This window comes from Phalangium opilio, unplaced genomic scaffold (assembly GCF_054372755.1).
Source record: "Phalangium opilio isolate 3A_F unplaced genomic scaffold, DU_Popi_V2 ptg000094l_1, whole genome shotgun sequence".
Lineage (NCBI taxonomy): Eukaryota > Metazoa > Arthropoda > Arachnida > Opiliones > Phalangiidae > Phalangium > Phalangium opilio.
Genome location: NW_028324199.1, coordinates 94,237 through 112,616, shown reverse-complemented (window position 1 = coordinate 112,616; position 18,380 = coordinate 94,237). Strand labels below are relative to the sequence as shown.

Here is an 18,380-nt window from a genome sequence, read left to right as displayed (position 1 = left end):
AAAAAACAACGTTCCATTACCGTTTTCCGTTGAAATAAATAATTTTACTGGTAATCAATTTCAAAAATTTACTTATCTCGGCTTTTCGACCACAATTCCATTCCCCGAAAACATTTTATCATTACATTAATTACTTTTGGGAGATAACGTGTCAAAATAGCCTATAAAAGAAGAAAAAACTGAAATAGCGGTCTGTTTAGCCATGAAAACAACCTTTTAAAAGTTGAAGCACTATATAACCCTTTCGAGACTAACTGGACCTGAGCAAACTATAGCTTAACCTGCTACTAGTACGACCAGAGAGAATTGATGTAATCTGGAGTTGAAATTTCATCATGTGCGACCTGCGGCCCTGAAACTCTCCCATAGTCCCAATGTGTGTAGAACATAATTTTTTCGCTGTTATCTGCCAAAATCAATCTTTCTAGATAGTGCCGCCTGCTCACTTGAATTTTTCATGATATAATAAGGTTTGAATGAACAAAATTCTAGATTACTATTTTCACTACTATGTCCCTCTGCTAACTTGAAGCAAACTTTTCTCTCTTTCTGCTACTCATTACCGGTGCCATTCCCTTGACTTTCTATTCGTTATAACTACTATCATGAATTCATTTATTTCAAACCAAAATGTAAAAAAAATGGATTCTTTTTCCTTTTGTGCTACTTAGAATTTTCAAATGTATATAATGTTGTGCCGTTCCATATCAAATAGTCTCTAACCATTGTTAGAAACTAGAGAGAGAAATTGGGCAGTAACACTGATCATGCCCTGAACTATGAGAAAGAACAATACGACGGTTGACTAAAGTACACTTAATATTACATCATTTTGCAAAACCGCGAGTAAAAAATCTTACTGTCCCTATTCAATTTGGCGCCATTGGTTTTAGAATAGTTAAAATGTTCCACTGCGAAGCGTGCTGGTCACAAATGGGGATGTAACGTCTTTAGGAACCTTTTAAAACCGCAAAACCATACACGTACTCTCCCAAAAGTAATTAATGTAATGATAAAATGTTTTCGGGGAATGGAATTGTGGTCGAAAAGCCGAGATAAGTAAATTTTTGAAATTGATTACCAGTAAAATAATTTATTTCAACGGAAAACGGTAATGGAACGTTGTTTTTTCTTAAGCATGCATTTAAGTTTCAATTAAAAAGAAAAATTAATATCTGATCATTCAGACAAGTGATAACCTCAGTCTTATCGATACTTTTTAGGTCTTGATTCTAATCAAGACATTTTTGATTAATAGAATTAAGACTTGGTTAAGCAAGTCCGATATGGTCTAGTGGCTAGGATATCTGGCTTTCACCCAGAAGGCCCGGGTTCGATTCCCGGTATCGGAGCGAGGGCTTTTGTACCGCATTTCAAGAATAGACTTAAGGATTTAGGTTTATGAATAGAATTAAGACTTGGTTGAGCAAGTCTGATATGGTCTAGTGTCTAGGATACCTGGCTTTCACCCAGAAGGCCCGGGTTCGATACCCGGTATCTGAGACTGTGCTTTTGTACCGCTTTTAAATAATAAATTTAAAGACACCTTTATAATTATAATATTTAGGGTTGCTCGAAACAGTCCGACATGGTCTAGTGGCTAGGATACCTGGCTCTCACCCACAAGGCCCGGGTTCGATTACCGGTATCGGAGCGAGTGCTTTTGTACCGGTTTTCAAGAATAGAATTAAGACTTGGTTGACCAAGTCCGATGTGGTCTAGTGGTTAGGATACCTGGCTTTCACCCAGAAGGCCCGGGTTCGATTCCCGTTATCGGAGCGAGTGCTTTGGTACCGCATTTCAAGAATAGACTTAAGGATATAGGTTTAAGAGTAGAATTAAGACTTGGTTGACCACGTCCGATGTGGTCTAGTGGGTAGGATACCTGGCTTTCACCGAGAAGGCACGGGTTCGATTCCCGGTATCGGAGACAGTGCTTTGTACCACTTTAAAGAATAAATTTACAGACACATTTATAGGAATAATATCTAGGGTTGCTCAAACCAGTCCGATGTGGTCAAGTGGCTAGGATATCTGGCTCTCACCCAGAAGGCCCGGTATCGGAGCGAGTGCTTTTGTACCGCATTTCAAGAATAGAATTAAGGATATAGGTCTATGAATAGAATTAAGACTTGGTTAAGCAAGTCCGATACGGTCTAGTGTCTAGGATACCTGGCTTTCACCCAGAAGGCCCGGGTTCGATTCCCGGTATCGGAGACAGTGCTTTTGTACCGCTTTTAAAGAATAAATTTAAAGACACCTTTATAATTATAATATTTAGGGTTGCTCAAAACAGTCCGACATGGTCTAGTTGCTAGGATATCTGGCTTTCACCCAGAAGGCTCGGGTTCGATTCCCGGTATCGGAGCGAGTGCTTTTGTACCGCATTTCAAGAATAGAATTAAGGATATAGGTTTAAGAAGAGAATTAAGACTTGGATGAGCAAGTCCGATATGGTCTAGTGGGTAGGATACCTGGCTTTCACCAAGAAGGCCCGGGTTCGATTCCCGGTATCGGAGACTGTGCTTTGTACCGCTTTTAAAGAATAAATTAAAAGACACATTTATAGGAATAATATCTAGGATTGCTCAAACCAGTGCGATATGGTCTAGTGGCTAGGATATCTGGCTCTCACCCAGAAGGCCCGGTATCGGAGCGAGTGCTTTTGTACCGCATTTCAAGAATAGAATTAAGACTTGGTTGAGCAAGTCTGATATGGTCTAGTGTCTAGGATACCTGGCTCTCACCCAGAAGGCCCGGGTTCGATTACCGGTATCGGAGCGAGTGCTTTTGTACCGCATTTCAAGAATAGACTTAAGGTTATAGGTTTATGAATAGAATTAAGACTTGGTTGAGCAAGTCTGATATGGTCTAGTGTCTAGGATACCTGGCTCTCACCCAGAAGGCCCGGGTTCGATTCCCGGTATCGGAACGAGTGCTTTCGTACCGTTTTTGAAGAATAAACTTAAGGATATAGGTGTATGAATAGAATTAAGACTATGTTATGCTGGTCCGATATTGTCTAGTGACTAAGATATCTGGCTTTCACCATGAAGGCCCGGGTTCGATTCCCGGTATCGAAGACTGTGATTTGTACCGCTTTTATAGAATGAATTTAAAAACACTACGTATTGCTTCATTTAATTAACATGTATTTCATAATCAGAAATGGCTTCTCTAGTATTGCAACAAGTGAGTGGCTTTATGGAGCTTAGAGTTCCGAGAGGTATTTCGGGGTTGTACTATAGCTTCGTTTTCACGGAAAACGTTCACAAGCTTGTCAGTATTGTTGAGTGGTCTAAGGCGTCAGATTTAAGCTCTGATCCTCGTATGAGGGCATGGGTTCGAACCCCACTTCTGACAACGAATTGTTTCATTTTAGTAACATGGATCTCATGATCAGAAAAGGCTTCTCTAGTATGGCAACAAGTGAGTGGCTTTATGGAGCATAGAATTCCGAGAGTTATTTCGGGGTTGTACTATATCTTCGTTTTCAAGAAAAACGTCTAAAAGCGTGTCAGGATGGACGAGTGGTCTAAGGCGTCAGATTTAAGCTCTGATCCTCGTATGAGGGCGTAGGTTCGAACCCCACTTCTGACAACGAATTGCTTCATTTTAATAACATGTATTTCATAATCAGAAAAGGCTTCTCTAGTAATGCAACAAGTGAGTGGCTTTATGGAGCATAGAATTCCGAGAGGTATTTCGGGGTTGTACTATAGCTTCGTTTTCAAGGAAAACGTTCACAATCGTGTCAGGATGGCCGAATGGTCTAAGGCGTCAGATTTTAGCTCTGATCCTCGTATGAGGGCGTGGGTTCGAACCCCACTTCTGACAACGAATTGCTTAATTTTAATAACATGGATCTCATGATCAGACAAGTTGGGAAAAACCAAAATATTACCTCTCCGTGTCAAGAGGTCTACTACTACAAACGTATTTACCTAGATATGGAATTATTTCACTTTTTTGAAGTAAAAATTTACGAAATATTGAAGCAGTATTCCAAACATAGCGAATGTACAGTAAAGCAGACGACATTTTACATCCAATAAGGATAAATATTGGACACATGGAAATCAGTCAATGGGGAAAAGAACAGGAAATGAAGTCTACGCTTCAGCTGTTTACCCTATATTCTGAAAGCTACATTCACAACTGGTTTGCAGTGTAAACACTATCGTCTCGTCTCACCTCAACAATATTCTTAGTTTGCCAACATGAATGTTAACATTAAATAACACCAAAGCTAATTTGTAGCTAGACGCACTAATAGTCAATGCGCACCATAAAGAGAATAATAAGTCTGTAGTTACTACCCGTTTACCATTAGCCCTTTTACTAACCTTATTATTATTATTTAAGAGTGTATTTAACTTTCGGCTCACTCTGAACCGTTGATGTCTGTTCATTTCAGACACGAAAATCCAAGCCAAAAGTTTACTTCACCTCAGGCCTCAATTATTTACTCTTTGTTTCACTAAGCCTATTGCGGATAATACTTGTTGTACGCGCCTGAGTCTAGGGCTTAGTTTTCTTCATGAAATTACTAAACCAACGATTATTCTATATACAGATGTAGTATAGCTTACGCAATATATAAACAGCCATTTCAAATAACAATATTAAAATAAATCTTTGAAATATCAAAATGAAACAGAGCTTTAAAGCTACAAAAGTACAAAATGCATCAAAATTACGAAAAATACTTCCACATATTCAAAAAGGGAATATTAAGGTTCTGTATGATTTCTTAACACATCAACACAAGGCTAACTGCTAACGCGACGCACTAGTGTAGCAATGGACGGACACACACAGACTGCTTTTTAAATCTTTCCGTATTAATTTTGAGTTGAGAAACAAGATTAACTTTAATATTTAAATAAATATAATTATTTTTAATTATTTTAATCTTCAATTATTAACATTAATAATAGTTAAATCGTTTAAAATAAAGTTATACCTATTATCTTCTCAAAATGTTCTAATATTGACGTTTAAAGTGAAGGGTACCCCTCTTGCCCGCTTTCTTCAAATTTTGGGGTATATATACGATTCGTTTCCATTATAATAGTAAGGAAAAAGCGCAATTGCGAAAACCTTTGGTGGCCGATCCCACCTTAGGGAGGCTTGACGTTTCTCGTAACCCTAGCTGATCGCCGCGTATATCCTAAAACCAAACGATGATAATGGAGTAGAAACCAATGATACAGATTGGTGTCTATGTGGAATAGACGGAAGACCAGTGGATGGTGGTGTTAGAAGCCAATGATACAGATTGGTGTCTATGTGGAATAGACGGAAGACCAATGGATGGTGGTGTTAGAAGCCAATGATACAGATTGGTGTCTATATGGAATAGACGGAAGGCCAGTGGATGGTGGTGTTAGAAGCCAGTGTAAGTGCGGACTGGTGTCAATGTGGGATTGACAAAGAATAGAAGATGCTGGTGGTGGAAGCCAGAAAAGTACCAGACTGCTGTTCCTATGGGATGGACGAAGACCAAACATGGTGGTGTGAGAACTCAAGTATAGAGTAGCCAACGGAGAGGAATAAAACTTTCCAAATTTCTGTGAACCGTCAATGCGGTCCGGAAATTGGGAACACGTTTGCTCCGATACGCAAACTGCGAACGCGGTCACGTGGGTGTAACAACGGACAGACGGACAGACACACACACACAGACAGACAGACAGACACGGCCGTTACAGAACCTCTCCTGGACTACGTCACACGGAGAGGTAAAAAGACTTCTCTAGTATGGCAACAAGTCCGTGGCTTTATGAAGCATAGAATTCCGAGAGGTATTTCGGGGTTGTACTATAGCTTCGTTTTCAAGGAAAACGTTCAAAACCGTGTCAGGATGGCCGAGTGGTTTAAGGCGTCAGATTTAAGCTCTGATCCTCGTATGAGGGCGTGGGTTCGAACCCCACTTCTGACAACGAATTGCTTCATATTAATAACATGCATTTCATAATCAGAAAAGGCTTCTCTAGTATTGCAACAAGTGAGTGGCTTTATGGAGCATAGAATTCCGAGAGGTATTTTGGGGTTGTACTATAGCTTCGTTTACAAGGAAAACGTTCAAAATCGTGTCAGGATGGCCGAGTGGTCTAAGGCGTCAGATTTAAGCTCTGATCCTCGTATGAGGGCGTGGGTTCGAACCCCACTTCTGACAACGAATTGCTTCATTTTAATAACATGGATCTCATGATCAGAAAAGACTTCTCTAGTATGGCAACAAGTCTGTGGCTTTATAAAGCATACAATTCTGAGAGGTATTTCGGGGTTGTACTATAGCTTCGTTTTCAAGGAATACATTCGAAACCGTGTCAGGATGGCCGAGTGGTTTAAGGCGTCAGATTTAAGCTCTGATCCTCGTATGAGGGTGTGAGTTCGAAGCCCACTTCTGACAACGAATTGCTTCATTTTAATAACATGGATCTCATGATCTGAAAAGGCTTCTCTAGTATGGCAACAAGTGAGTGGCTTTATGGAGCATAGAAGTCCGAGAGGTATTTCGGGGTTGTACTATAGCTTCGTTTTCAAGGAAGACGCTCAAAATCCTGTCAGGATGGCCGAGTGGTCTAAGGCGTCAGATTTTAGCTCTGATCCTCGTATGAGAGCGTGGGTTCGAACCCAACTTCTGACAACGAATTGCTTCATTTTAATAACATGGATCTCATGATCAGAAAAGGCTTCTCTAGTATGGCAAAAAGTGAGTGGCTTTATGGAGCATATATTCCGAGAGTTATTTCGGGTTGGTACTATAGCTTCGTTTTCAAGGAAGACGCTCAAAATCCTGTCAGGATGGCCGAGTGGTCTAAGGCGTCAGATTTAAGCTCTGATCCTCGTATGAATGCGTGGGTTCGAACCCCACTTCTGACAACGAATTGCTTCATTTTAATAACATGGATCTCATGGTCTGAAAAGGCTTCTCTAGTATTGCAACAAGTGAGTGGCTTTATGGAGCATAGAAATCCGAGAGGTATTTCGGGGTTGTACTATAGCTTCGTTTTCAGGGAAAACGTTCACAAGCGTGTCAGGATGACCGAGTGGTCTAAGGCGTCAGATTAAAGCTCTGATCCTCGTATGAGGGCGTGGGTTCGAACCCCACTTCTGACAACGAATTGCTTCATTTTAATAGCATGGATCTCATGATCGGAAAAAGCTTCTCTAGTATGGCAACAAGTGAGTGGCTTTATGGAGCATAGAATTCCGAGAGGTATTTCGGAGTGGTACTATAGCTTCCTTTTCAAGAAAAACGTCTAAAAGCGTGTCAGGATGGCCGAATGGTCTAAGGCGTTAGATTTTAGCTCTGATCCTCGTATGAGGGCGTGGGCTCGAACCCCACTTCTGACAACGAATTGATTCATTTTAATAACATGGATCTCATGATCAGAAAAGACTTCTCTAGTATGGCAACAAGTCCGTGGCTTTATGAAGCATAGAATTCCGAGAGATATTTCGGGGTTGTACTATAGCTTCGTTTTCACGGAAAACGTGCAAAAGTGTGTCAGGATGGCCGAGTGGTCTTGGGCGTCGGATTTAAGCTATGATCCTCGTAAGAGGGCGTTGGCTCGAACCCGACTTCTGACAACGAAATTTTTCATTTTAAAAACATGGATCTCATGATCAGAAAAGGCTTCTCTAGTATGGCAAAAAGTGAGTGGCTTTATGGAGCTTAGAATTCCGAGAGGTATTTCGGGGTTGTACTATAGCTTCGTTTTCAAGGAAAACGTTCACAAGCGTGTCAGTATTCTTGAGTGGTCTAAGGCGTCAGATTTAAGCTTTGATCCTCGTATGAGGGCATGGGTTCGAACCCCACTTCTGACAACGAATTGCTTCATTTTAATAACATGGATCTCATGATCAGAAAAGGCTTCTCTAGTATGGCAAAAAGTGAGTGGCTTTATGGCGCATACAATTCCGAGAGTTATATCGGGTTGGTACTATAGCTTCGTTTTCAAGGAAAACGTTCAAAATCGTGTCAGGATGGCCGAGTGGCCTAAGGCAACAGATTTAAGCTCTGATCCTCGTATGAGGGCTTGGGTTCGAACCCCACTTCTGACAACGAATTGCTTCATTTTAATAACATGTATTTCATAATCAGAAAAGGCTTCTCTAGTATTGCAACAAGTGAGTGGCTTTATGGAGCATAGAATTCCGAGAGGTATTTTGGGGTTGTACTATAGCTTCGTTTTCAAGGAAAACTTTCAAAAGGGTGTCAGGATGGCCGAGTGATCTAAGGCGTCAAATTTAAGCTCTGATCCTCGTATGAGGGCGTGGGTTCGAACCCCACTTCTGACAACGAATTGCTTCATTTTAATAACATGTATTTCATAATCAGAAAAGGCTTCTCTAGTATTGCAACAAGTGAGTGGCTTTATGGAGCATAGAAATCCGAGAGAAATTTCGGGGTTGTACTATAGCTTCGTTTTCAGGTAAAACGTTCACAAGCGTGTCAGGATGACCGAGTGGTCTAAGGCGTCAGATTAAAGCTCTGATCCTCGTATGAGGACATGGGTTCGAACCCCACTTCTGACAACGAATTGCTTCATTTTAATAGCATGGATCTCATGATCGGAAAAGACTTCTCTAGTATGGCAACAAGTCTGTGGCTTTATGAGGCATAGAATTCCGAGAGTTATTTCGGGGTGGTAATATAGCTTCGTTTTCAAGAAAAACGTCTAAAAGCGTGTCAGGATGGCCGAATGGTCTAAGGCGTCAGATTTTGCTCTGATCCTCGTATGAGGGCGTGGGTTCGAACCCCACTTCTGACAACGAATTGCTTCATTTTAATAACATGGATCTCATGATCAGAAAAGACTTCTCTATTATGGCAACAAGTCCGTGGCTTTATGAAGCATAGAATTCCCAGAGGTATTTCGGAGTTGTACTATAGCTTCGTTTTCAAGGAAAACGTTCAAAAGGGTGTCAGGATGGCCGAGTGGTCTAAGGCGTCAGATTTAAGCTCTGATCCTCGTATGAGGGCGTGGGTTCGAACCCCACTTCTGACAACGAATTGCTTCATTTAAATAACATGTATTTCATAATCAGAAAAGGCTTCTCTAGTATTGCAACAAGTGAGTGGCTTTATGGAGCATAGAAATCCGAGAGGTATTTCGGGGTTGTACTATAGCTTCCTTTTCAAGAAAAACGTCTAAAAGCGTGTCAGGATTGCCGAGTGGTCTAAGGCGTCACATTTTAGCTCTGATCCTCGTATGAGAGCGTGGGTTCGAAGCCCACTTCTGACGACGAATTGCTTGATTTTAATAACATGTGTTTCATAATCAGAAAAGGCTTCTCTAGTATTGCAACAAGTGAGTGGCTTTATGGAGCATAGAATTCCGAGAGGTATTTTGGGGTTGTACTATAGCTTCGTTTTCAAGGAAAACGTTCAAAATCGTGTCAGGATGGCCGAGTGGTCTAAGGCGTCAGATTTAAGCTCTGATCCTCGTATGAGGACATGGGTTCGAACCCCACTTCTGACAACGAATTGCTTCATTTTAATAACATGGATCTCATGATCAGAAAAGACTTCTCTAGTATGGCAACAAGTCCGTGGCTTTATGAAGCATAGAATTCCCAGAGGAATTTCGGGGTTGTACTATAGCTTCGTTTTCAAGGAAAACGTTCAAAAGGGTGTCAGGATGGCCGAGTGGTCTAAGGCGTCAGATTTAAGCTCTGATCCTCGTATGAGGGCGTGGGTTCGAACCCCACTTCTGACAACGAATTGCTTCATTTAAATAACATGTATTTCATAATCAGAAAAGGCTTCTCTTGTATTGCAACAAGTGAGTGGCTTTATGGAGCATAGAATTCCGAGAGGTATTTTGGGGTTGTACTATAGCTTCGTTTTCAAGGAAAACGTTCAAAATCGTGTCAGGATGGCCGAGTTGTCTAAGGCGTCCGATTTAAGCTCTGATCCTCGTATGAGGGCGTGGGTTCGAACCCCACTTCTGACAACGAATTGCTTCATTTTAATAGCATGGATCTCATGATCGGAAAAGACTTCTCTAGTATGGCAACAAGTCTTTGGCTTTATGAAGCATAGAATTCCGAGAGTTATTTCGGGGTGGTACTATAGCTTCGTTTTCAAGAAAAACGTCTAAAAGCGTGTCAGGATGGCCGAATGGTCTAAGGCGTCAGATTTTAGCTCTGATCCTCGTATGAGGGCGTGGGTTCGAACCCCACTTCTGACAACGAATTGCTTCATTTTAATAACATGGATCTCATGATCAGAAAAGACTTCTCTATTATGGCAACAAGTCCGTGGCTTTATGAAGCATAGAATTCCCAGAGGTATTTCGGGGTTGTACTATAGCTTCATTTCAAGGAAAACGTTCAAAAGGGTGTCAGGATGGCCGAGTGGTCTAAGGCGTCAGATTTAAGCTCTGATCCTCGTATGAAGGCGTGGGTTCGAACCCCACTTCTGACAACGAATTGCTTCATTTAAATAACATTTATTTCATAATCAGAAAAGGCTTCTCTAGTATTGCAACAAGTGAGTGGCTTTATGGAGCATAGAAATCCGAGAGGTATTTTGGGGTTGTACTATAGCTTCGTTTTCAGGTAAAACGTTCACATGCGTGTCAGGATGACCGAGTGGTCTAAGGCGTCAGATTAAAGCTCTGATCCTCGTATGAGGACGTGGGTTCGAACCCCACTTCTGACAACGAATTGCTTCATTTTAATAACATGGATCTCATGATCAGAAAAGACTTCTCTAGTATGGCAACAAGTCCGTGGCTTTATGAAGCATAGAATTCCCAGAGGTATTTCGGGGTTGTACTATAGCTTCGTTTTCAAGGAAAACGTTCAAAATCGTGTCAGGATGGCCGAGTTGTCTAAGGCGTCCGATTTAAGCTCTGATCCTCGTATGAGGACATGGGTTCGAACCCCACTTCTGACAACGAATTGCTTCATTTTAATAGCATGGATCTCATGATCGGAAAAGACTTCTCTAGTATGGCAACAAGTCTTTGGCTTTATGAAGCATAGAATTCCGAGAGTTATTTCGGGGTGGTACTATAGCTTCGTTTTCAAGAAAAACGTCTAAAAGCGTGTCAGGATGGCCGAATGGTCTAAGGCGTCAGATTTTAGCTCTGATCCTCGTATGAGGGCGTGGGTTCGAACCCCACTTCTGACAACGAATTGCTTCATTTTAATAACATGGATCTCATGATCAGACAAGTTGGGAAAAACCAAAATATTACCTCTCCGTGTCAAGAGGTCTACTACTACAAACGTATTTACCTAGATATGGAATTATTTCACTTTTTTGAAGTAAAAATTTACGAAATATTGAAGCAGTATTCCAAACATAGCGAATGTACAGTAAAGCAGACGACATTTTACATCCAATAAGGATAAATCTTGGACACATGGAAATCAGTCAATGGGGAAAAGAACAGGAAATGAAGTCTACGCTTCAGCTGTTTACCCTATATTCTGAAATCTACATTCACAACTGGTTTGCAGTGTAAACACTATCGTCTCGTCTCACCTCAACAATATTCTTAGTTTGCCAACATGAATGTTAACATTAAATAACACCAAAGCTAATTTGTAGCTAGACGCACTAATAGTCAATGCGCACCATAAAGAGAATAATAAGTCTGTAGTTACTACCCGTTTACCATTAGCCCTTTTACTAACCTTATTATTATTATTTAAGAGTGTATTTAACTTTCGGCTCACTCTGAACCGTTGATGTCTGTTCATTTCAGACACGAAAATCCAAGCCAAAAGTTTACTTCACCTCAGGCCTCAATTATTTACTCTTTGTTTCACTAAGCCTATTGCGGATAATACTTGTTGTACGCGCCTGAGTCTAGGGCTTAGTTTTCTTCATGAAATTACTAAACCAAGGATTATTCTATATACAGATGTAGTATAGCTTACGCAATATATAAACAGCCATTTCAAATAACAATATTATAATAAATCTTTGGAATATCAAAATGAAACAGAGCTTTAAAGCTACAAAAGTACTAAATGCATCATAATTACGAAAAATACTTCCACATATTCACTTTATATTATGGAAAAAGGGAATATTAAGGTTCTGTATGATTTCTTAACACATCAACACAAGGCTAACTGCTAACGCGACGCACTAGTGTAACAATGGACGGACACACACAGACTGCTTTTTAAATCTTTCCGTATTAATTTTGAGTTGAGAAACAAGATTAACTTTAATATTTAAATAAATATAATTATTTTTAATTATTTTAATCTTCAATTATTAACATTAATAATAGTTAAATCGTTGAAAATAAAGTTATACCTATTATCTTCTCAAAATTTTCTAATATTGACGTTTAAAGTGAAGGGTACCCCTCTTGCCCGCTTTCTTCAAATTTTGGGGTATATATACGATTCGTTTCCATTATAATAGTAAGGAAAAAGCGCAATTGCGAAAACCTTTGGTGGCCGATCCCACCTTAGGGAGGCTAGACGTTTCTCGTAACCCTAGCTGATCGCCGCGTATATCCTAAAACCAAACGATGATAATGGAGTAGAAACCAATGATACAGATTGGTGTCTATGTGGAATAGACGGAAGACCAATGGATGGTGGTGTTAGAAGCCAATGATACAGATTGGTGTCTATATGGAATAGACGGAAGGCCAGTGGATGGTGGTGTTAGAAGCCAGTGTAAGTGCGGACTGGTGTCAATGTGGGATTGACAAAGAATAGAAGATGGTGGTGGTGGAAGTCAGAAAAGTACCAGACTGGTGTTCCTATGGGATGGTGGTGTGAGAACTCAAGTATAGAGTAGCCACCGGAGAGAAATACAATTTTCCAAATTTCTGTGAACTGTCAATGCGGTCCGGAAATTGGGAACACGTTTGCTCCGATACGCAAACTGCGAACGCGGTCACGTGGGTGTAACAACGGACAGACGGACAGACACACACACACACACACACAGACAGACAGACAGACACGGCCGTTACAGAACCTCTCCTGGACTACGTCACACGGAGAGGTAGAAAGACTTCTCTAGTATGGCAACAAGTCCGTGGCTTTATGAAGCATAGAATTCCGAGAGGTATTTCGGGGTTGTACTATAGCTTCGTTTTCAAGGAAAACGTTCAAAACCGTGTCAGGATGGCCGAGTGGTTTAAGGCGTCGGATTTAAGCTCTGATCCTCGTATGAGGGCGTGGGTTCGAACCCCACTTCTGACAACGAATTGCTTCATTTTAATAACATGCATTTCATAATCAGAAAAGGCTTCTCAAGTATGGCAACAAGTGAGTGGCTTTATGAAGCATAGAATTCCGAGAGGTATTTCGGGGTTGTACTATAGCTTCGTTTTCAAGGAAAACGTTCACAATCGTGTCAGGATGGCCGAGTGGTCTAAGGCGTCAGATTTAAGCTCTGATCCTCGTATGAGGGCGTGGGTTCGAACCCCACTTCTGACAACGAATTGCTTCATTTTAATAGCATGGGTCTCATGATCAGAAAAGGCTTCTCTAGTATGGCAACAAGTCTGTGGCTTTATGAAGCATAGAATTCCGAGAGGTATTTCGGGGTTGTAATATAGCTTCGTTTTCAAGGAAAACGTCTAAAAGCGTGTCAGGATGGCCAAGTGGTCTAAGGCGTCAGATTTTAGCTCTGATCCTCGTATGAGAGCGTGGGTTCGAACCCAACTTCTGACAACGAATTGCTTCATTTTAATAACATGGATCTCATGATCTGAAAAGGCTTCTCTAGTATGGCAACAAGTGAGTGGCTTTATGAAGCATAGAATTCCGAGAGGTATTTCGGGGTTGTACTATAGCTTCGTTTTCAAGGAAAACGTTCACAATCGTGTCAGGATGGCCGAGTGGTCTAAGGCGTCAGATTTAAGCTCTGATCCTCGTATGAGGGCGTGGGTTCGAACCCCACTTCTGACAACGAATTGCTTCATTTAATAGCATGGATCTCATGATCAGAAAAGGCTTCTCTAGTATGGCAAAAAGTGAGTGGCTTTATGGAGCATATATTCCGAGAGTTATTTCGGGTTGGTACTATAGCTTCGTTTTCAAGGAAGACGTTCGAAATCGTGTCAGGATGGCCGAGTGGTCTAAGGCGTCAGCTTTAAGCTCTGATCCTCGTATGAAGGCGTGGGTTCGAACCCCACTTCTGACAACGAATTGCTTCATTTTAATAACATGGATCTCATGATCTGAAAAGGCTTCTCTAGTATGGCAACAAGTGAGTGGCTTTATGAAGCATAGAATTCCGAGAGGTATTTCGGGGTTGTACTATAGCTTCGTTTTCAAGGAAAACGTTCACAATCGTGTCAGGATGGCCGAGTGGTCTAAGGCGTCAGATTTAAGCTCTGATCCTCGTATGAGGGCGTGGGTTCGAACCCCACTTCTGACAACGAATTGCTTCATTTTAATAGCATGGATCTCATGATTAGAAAAGGCTTCTCTAGTATGGCAACAAGTCTGTGGCTTTATGAAGCATAGAATTCCGAGAGGTATTTCGGGGTTGTACTATAGCTTCGTTTTCAAGGAAAACGTTCATAATCGTGTCAGGATGGCCGAGTGGTTTAAGTCGTCAGATTTAAGCTCTGATCCTCGTATGAGGGCGTGGGTTCGAAGACCACTTCTGACAACGAATTGCTTCATTTTAATAACATGTATTTCATAATCAGAAAAGGCTTCTCTAGTATTGCAACAAGTGAGTGGCTTTATGGAGCATAGAATTCCGAGAGGTTTTTCGGGGTTGTACTATAGCTTCGTTTTCAAGGAAAACGTTCAAAATCGTGTCAGGATGGCCGAGTGGTCTAAGGCGTCAGATTTAAACTCTGGTCCTCGTATGAGGGCGTGGGTTCGAGCCCCACTTCTGACAACAAATTGCTTCATTTTAATAACATGTATTTCATAATCAGAAAAGGCTTCTCTAGTAATGCAACAAGTGAGTGGCTTTATGGAGCATAGAATTCCGAGAGGTTTTTCGGGGTTGTACTATAGCTTCGTTTTCAAGGAAAACGTTCAAAATCGTGTCAGGATGGCCGAGTGGTCTAAGGCGTCAGATTTAAACTCTGGTCCTCGTATGAGGGCGTGGGTTCGAGCCCCACTTCTGACAACAAATTGCTTCATTTTAATAACATGTATTTCATAATCAGAAAAGGCTTCTCTAGTAATGCAACAAGTGAGTGGCTTTATGGAGCATAGAATTCCGAGAGGTATTTCGGGGTTGTACTATAGCTTCGTTTTCAAGGAAAACGTTCAAAATCGTGTCAGGATGGCCGAGTGGTCTAAGGCGTCAGATTTAAGCTCTGATCCTCGTATGAGGGCGTGGGTTCGAACCCCACTTCTGACAACGAAATGCTTCTTTTTAATAACATGGATCTCATGATCAGAAAAGACCACTCGGCCATCCTGACACGGTTTCAAATGTTTTCCTTGAAAACGAAGCTATAGTACAACCCCGAAATACCTCTCAGAATTGTATGCTTTATAAAGCCACAGACTTGTTGCCATACTAGAGAAGTCTTTTCTGATCATGAGATCCATGTTATTAAAAAGAAGCAATTCGTTGTCAGAAGTGGGGTTCGAACCCACGCCCTCATACGAGGATCAGAGCTTAAATCTGACGCCTTAGACCACTCGGCCATCCTGACACGATTTTGAACGTTTTCCTTGAAAACGAAGCTATAGTACAACCCCGAAATACCTCTCGGAATTCTATGCTCCATAAAGCCACTCACTTGTTGCATTACTAGAGAAGCCATTTCTGATTATGAAATACATGTTATTAAAATGAAGCAATTCGTTGTCAGAAGTGGGCTTCGAACCCACGCCCTCATACGAGGATCAGAGCTTAAATCTGACGCCTTAAACCACTCGGCCATCCTGACACGGTTTCGAATGTTTTCCTTGAAAACGAAGCTATAGTACAACCCCGAAATACCTCTCAGAATTGTATGCTTTATAAAGCCACAGACTTGTTGCCATACTAGAGAAGTCTTTTCTGATCATGAGATCCATGTTATTAAAATGAAGCAATTCGTTGTCAGAAGTGGGGTTCGAACCCACGCCCTCATACGAGGATCAGAGCTTAAATCTGACGCCTTAGACCACTCGGCCATCCTGACACGCTTTTAGACGTTTTTCTTGAAAACGAAGCTATAGTACAACCCCGAAATACCTCTCGGAATTCTATGCTTCATAAAGCCACTCACTTTTTGCCATACTAGAGAAGCCTTTTCTGATCATGAGATCCATGCTATTAAAATGAAGCAATTCGTTGTCAGAAGTGGGGTTCGAACCCACGCCCTCATACGAGGATCAGAGCTTAAATCTGACGCCTTAGACCACTCGGCCATCCTGACACAATTGTGAACGTTTTCCTTGAAAACGAAGCTATAGTACAACCCCGAAATACCTCTCGGAATTCTATGCTTCATAAAGCCACTCACTTGTTGCCATACTAGAGAAGCCTTTTCAGATCATGAGATCCATGTTATTAAAATGATGCAATTCGTTGTCAGAAGTTGGGTTCGAACCCACGCTCTCATACGAGGATCAGAGCTAAAATCTGACGCCTTAGACCACTCGGCCATCCTGACACGATTGTGAACGTTTTCCTTGAAAACGAAGCTATAGTACAACACCGAAATACCTCTCGGAATTCTATGCTTCATAAAGCCACTCACTTGTTGCCATACTAGACAAGCCTTTTCTGATTATGAAATGCATGTTATTAAAATGAAGCAATTCGTTGTCAGAAGTGGGGTTCGAACCCACGCCCTCATACGAGGATCAGAGCTTAAATCTGACGCCTTAAACCACTCGGCCATCCTGACACGGTTTTGAACGTTTTCCTTGAAAACGAAGCTATAGTACAACCCCGAAATACCTCTCGGAATTCTATGCTTCATAAAGCCACGGACTTGTTGCCATACTAGAGAAGTCTTTTTACCTCTCCGTGTGACGTAGTCCAGGAGAGGTTCTGTAACGGCCGTGTCTGTCTGTCTGTCTGTCTGTCTGTCTGTGTGTGTGTGTGTGTGTCTGTCCGTTGTTACACCCACGTGACCGCGTTCGCAGTTTGCGTATCGGAGCAAACGTGTTCCCAATTTCCGGACCGCATTGACAGTTCACAGAAATTTGGAAAATTGTATTTCTCTCCGTTGGCTACTCTATACTTGAGTTCTCACACCACCATGTTTGGTCTTCGTCCATCCCATAGGAACACCAGTCTGGTACTTTTCTGACTTCCACCACCACCATCTTCTATTCTTTGTCAATCCCACATTGACACCAGTCCGCACTTACACTGGCTTCTAACACCACCATCCACTGGCCTTCCGTCTATTCCATATAGACACCAATCTGTATCATTGGCTTCTAACACCACCATCCATTGGTCTTCCGTCTATTCCACATAGACACCAATCTGTATCATTGGCTTCTAACACCACCATCCACTGGTCTTCCGTCTATTCCACATAGACACCAATCTGTATCATTGGTTTCTACTCCATTATCATCGTTTGGTTTTAGGATATACGCGGCGATCAGCTAGGGTTACGAGAAACGTCTAGCCTCCCTAAGGTGGGATCGGCCACCAAAGGTTTTCGCAATTGCGCTTTTTCCTTACTATTATAATGGAAACGAATCGTATATATACCCCAAAATTTGAAGAAAGCGGGCAAGAGGGGTACCCTTCACTTTAAACGTCAATATTAGAAAATTTTGAGAAGATAATAGGTATAACTTTATTTTAAACGATTTAACTATTATTAATGTTAATAATTGAAGATTAAAATAATTAAAAATAATTATATTTATTTAAATATTAAAGTTAATCTTGTTTCTCAACTCAAAATTAATACGGAAAGATTTAAAAAGCAGTCTGTGTGTGTCCGTCCATTGTTACACTAGTGCGTCGCGTTAGCAGTTAGCCTTGTGTTGATGTGTTAAGAAATCATACAGAACCTTAATATTCCCTTTTTCCATAATATAAAGTGAATATGTGGAAGTATTTTTCGTAATTATGATGCATTTAGTACTTTTGTAGCTTTAAAGCTCTGTTTCATTTTGATATTCCAAAGATTTATTATAATATTGTTATTTGAAATGGCTGTTTATATATTGCGTAAGCTATACTACATCTGTATATAGAATAATCCTTGGTTTAGTAATTTCATGAAGAAAACTAAGCCCTAGACTCAGGCGCGTACAACAAGTATTATCCGCAATAGGCTTAGTGAAACAAAGAGTAAATAATTGAGGCCTGAGGTGAAGTAAACTTTTGGCTTGGATTTTCGTGTCTGAAATGAACAGACATCAACGGTTCAGAGTGAGCCGAAAGTTAAATACACTCTTAAATAATAATAATAAGGTTAGTAAAAGGGCTAATGGTA

The 18,380-nt window shown here is 41.0% G+C and overlaps 22 non-coding genes across 22 annotated transcripts; 17 read left to right on the top strand and 5 right to left on the bottom strand.

Moving 5' to 3' along the window:
• Positions 1–1,280: 1,280 nt before the first annotated feature.
• TRNAE-UUC (transfer RNA glutamic acid (anticodon UUC)) lies at positions 1,281–1,352 on the top strand. The gene has a single exon. It is a non-coding gene; the product is annotated as a tRNA-Glu (tRNA).
• A 4,508-nt stretch (positions 1,353–5,860) lies between these two features.
• Positions 5,861–5,944, top strand: TRNAL-UAA (transfer RNA leucine (anticodon UAA)). The gene has a single exon. It is a non-coding gene; the product is annotated as a tRNA-Leu (tRNA).
• A 153-nt stretch (positions 5,945–6,097) lies between these two features.
• TRNAL-UAA (transfer RNA leucine (anticodon UAA)) lies at positions 6,098–6,181 on the top strand. Its single transcript has one exon. It is a non-coding gene; the product is annotated as a tRNA-Leu (tRNA).
• An 863-nt stretch (positions 6,182–7,044) lies between these two features.
• TRNAF-AAA (transfer RNA phenylalanine (anticodon AAA)) lies at positions 7,045–7,128 on the top strand. Its single transcript has one exon. It is a non-coding gene; the product is annotated as a tRNA-Phe (tRNA).
• Positions 7,129–8,466: 1,338 nt separating this feature from the next.
• Positions 8,467–8,550, top strand: TRNAF-AAA (transfer RNA phenylalanine (anticodon AAA)). Its single transcript has one exon. It is a non-coding gene; the product is annotated as a tRNA-Phe (tRNA).
• A 389-nt stretch (positions 8,551–8,939) lies between these two features.
• TRNAL-UAA (transfer RNA leucine (anticodon UAA)) lies at positions 8,940–9,023 on the top strand. Its single transcript has one exon. It is a non-coding gene; the product is annotated as a tRNA-Leu (tRNA).
• Positions 9,024–9,413: 390 nt separating this feature from the next.
• Positions 9,414–9,497, top strand: TRNAL-UAA (transfer RNA leucine (anticodon UAA)). Its single transcript has one exon. It is a non-coding gene; the product is annotated as a tRNA-Leu (tRNA).
• Positions 9,498–9,650: 153 nt separating this feature from the next.
• TRNAL-UAA (transfer RNA leucine (anticodon UAA)) lies at positions 9,651–9,734 on the top strand. Its single transcript has one exon. It is a non-coding gene; the product is annotated as a tRNA-Leu (tRNA).
• A 626-nt stretch (positions 9,735–10,360) lies between these two features.
• Positions 10,361–10,444, top strand: TRNAL-UAA (transfer RNA leucine (anticodon UAA)). The gene has a single exon. It is a non-coding gene; the product is annotated as a tRNA-Leu (tRNA).
• A 153-nt stretch (positions 10,445–10,597) lies between these two features.
• Positions 10,598–10,681, top strand: TRNAF-AAA (transfer RNA phenylalanine (anticodon AAA)). Its single transcript has one exon. It is a non-coding gene; the product is annotated as a tRNA-Phe (tRNA).
• A 2,438-nt stretch (positions 10,682–13,119) lies between these two features.
• Positions 13,120–13,203, top strand: TRNAL-UAA (transfer RNA leucine (anticodon UAA)). Its single transcript has one exon. It is a non-coding gene; the product is annotated as a tRNA-Leu (tRNA).
• Positions 13,204–13,356: 153 nt separating this feature from the next.
• TRNAL-UAA (transfer RNA leucine (anticodon UAA)) lies at positions 13,357–13,440 on the top strand. Its single transcript has one exon. It is a non-coding gene; the product is annotated as a tRNA-Leu (tRNA).
• A 390-nt stretch (positions 13,441–13,830) lies between these two features.
• On the top strand, positions 13,831–13,914 carry TRNAL-UAA (transfer RNA leucine (anticodon UAA)). Its single transcript has one exon. It is a non-coding gene; the product is annotated as a tRNA-Leu (tRNA).
• Positions 13,915–14,302: 388 nt separating this feature from the next.
• TRNAL-UAA (transfer RNA leucine (anticodon UAA)) lies at positions 14,303–14,386 on the top strand. Its single transcript has one exon. It is a non-coding gene; the product is annotated as a tRNA-Leu (tRNA).
• Positions 14,387–14,776: 390 nt separating this feature from the next.
• Positions 14,777–14,860, top strand: TRNAL-UAA (transfer RNA leucine (anticodon UAA)). Its single transcript has one exon. It is a non-coding gene; the product is annotated as a tRNA-Leu (tRNA).
• Positions 14,861–15,013: 153 nt separating this feature from the next.
• On the top strand, positions 15,014–15,097 carry TRNAL-UAA (transfer RNA leucine (anticodon UAA)). The gene has a single exon. It is a non-coding gene; the product is annotated as a tRNA-Leu (tRNA).
• A 153-nt stretch (positions 15,098–15,250) lies between these two features.
• TRNAL-UAA (transfer RNA leucine (anticodon UAA)) lies at positions 15,251–15,334 on the top strand. Its single transcript has one exon. It is a non-coding gene; the product is annotated as a tRNA-Leu (tRNA).
• A 217-nt stretch (positions 15,335–15,551) lies between these two features.
• TRNAL-UAA (transfer RNA leucine (anticodon UAA)) lies at positions 15,552–15,635 on the bottom strand. Its single transcript has one exon. It is a non-coding gene; the product is annotated as a tRNA-Leu (tRNA).
• A 153-nt stretch (positions 15,636–15,788) lies between these two features.
• On the bottom strand, positions 15,789–15,872 carry TRNAL-UAA (transfer RNA leucine (anticodon UAA)). Its single transcript has one exon. It is a non-coding gene; the product is annotated as a tRNA-Leu (tRNA).
• A 153-nt stretch (positions 15,873–16,025) lies between these two features.
• Positions 16,026–16,109, bottom strand: TRNAL-UAA (transfer RNA leucine (anticodon UAA)). The gene has a single exon. It is a non-coding gene; the product is annotated as a tRNA-Leu (tRNA).
• A 153-nt stretch (positions 16,110–16,262) lies between these two features.
• TRNAL-UAA (transfer RNA leucine (anticodon UAA)) lies at positions 16,263–16,346 on the bottom strand. The gene has a single exon. It is a non-coding gene; the product is annotated as a tRNA-Leu (tRNA).
• Positions 16,347–16,736: 390 nt separating this feature from the next.
• Positions 16,737–16,820, bottom strand: TRNAL-UAA (transfer RNA leucine (anticodon UAA)). Its single transcript has one exon. It is a non-coding gene; the product is annotated as a tRNA-Leu (tRNA).
• Between the last annotated feature and the right edge of the window lie 1,560 nt (positions 16,821–18,380).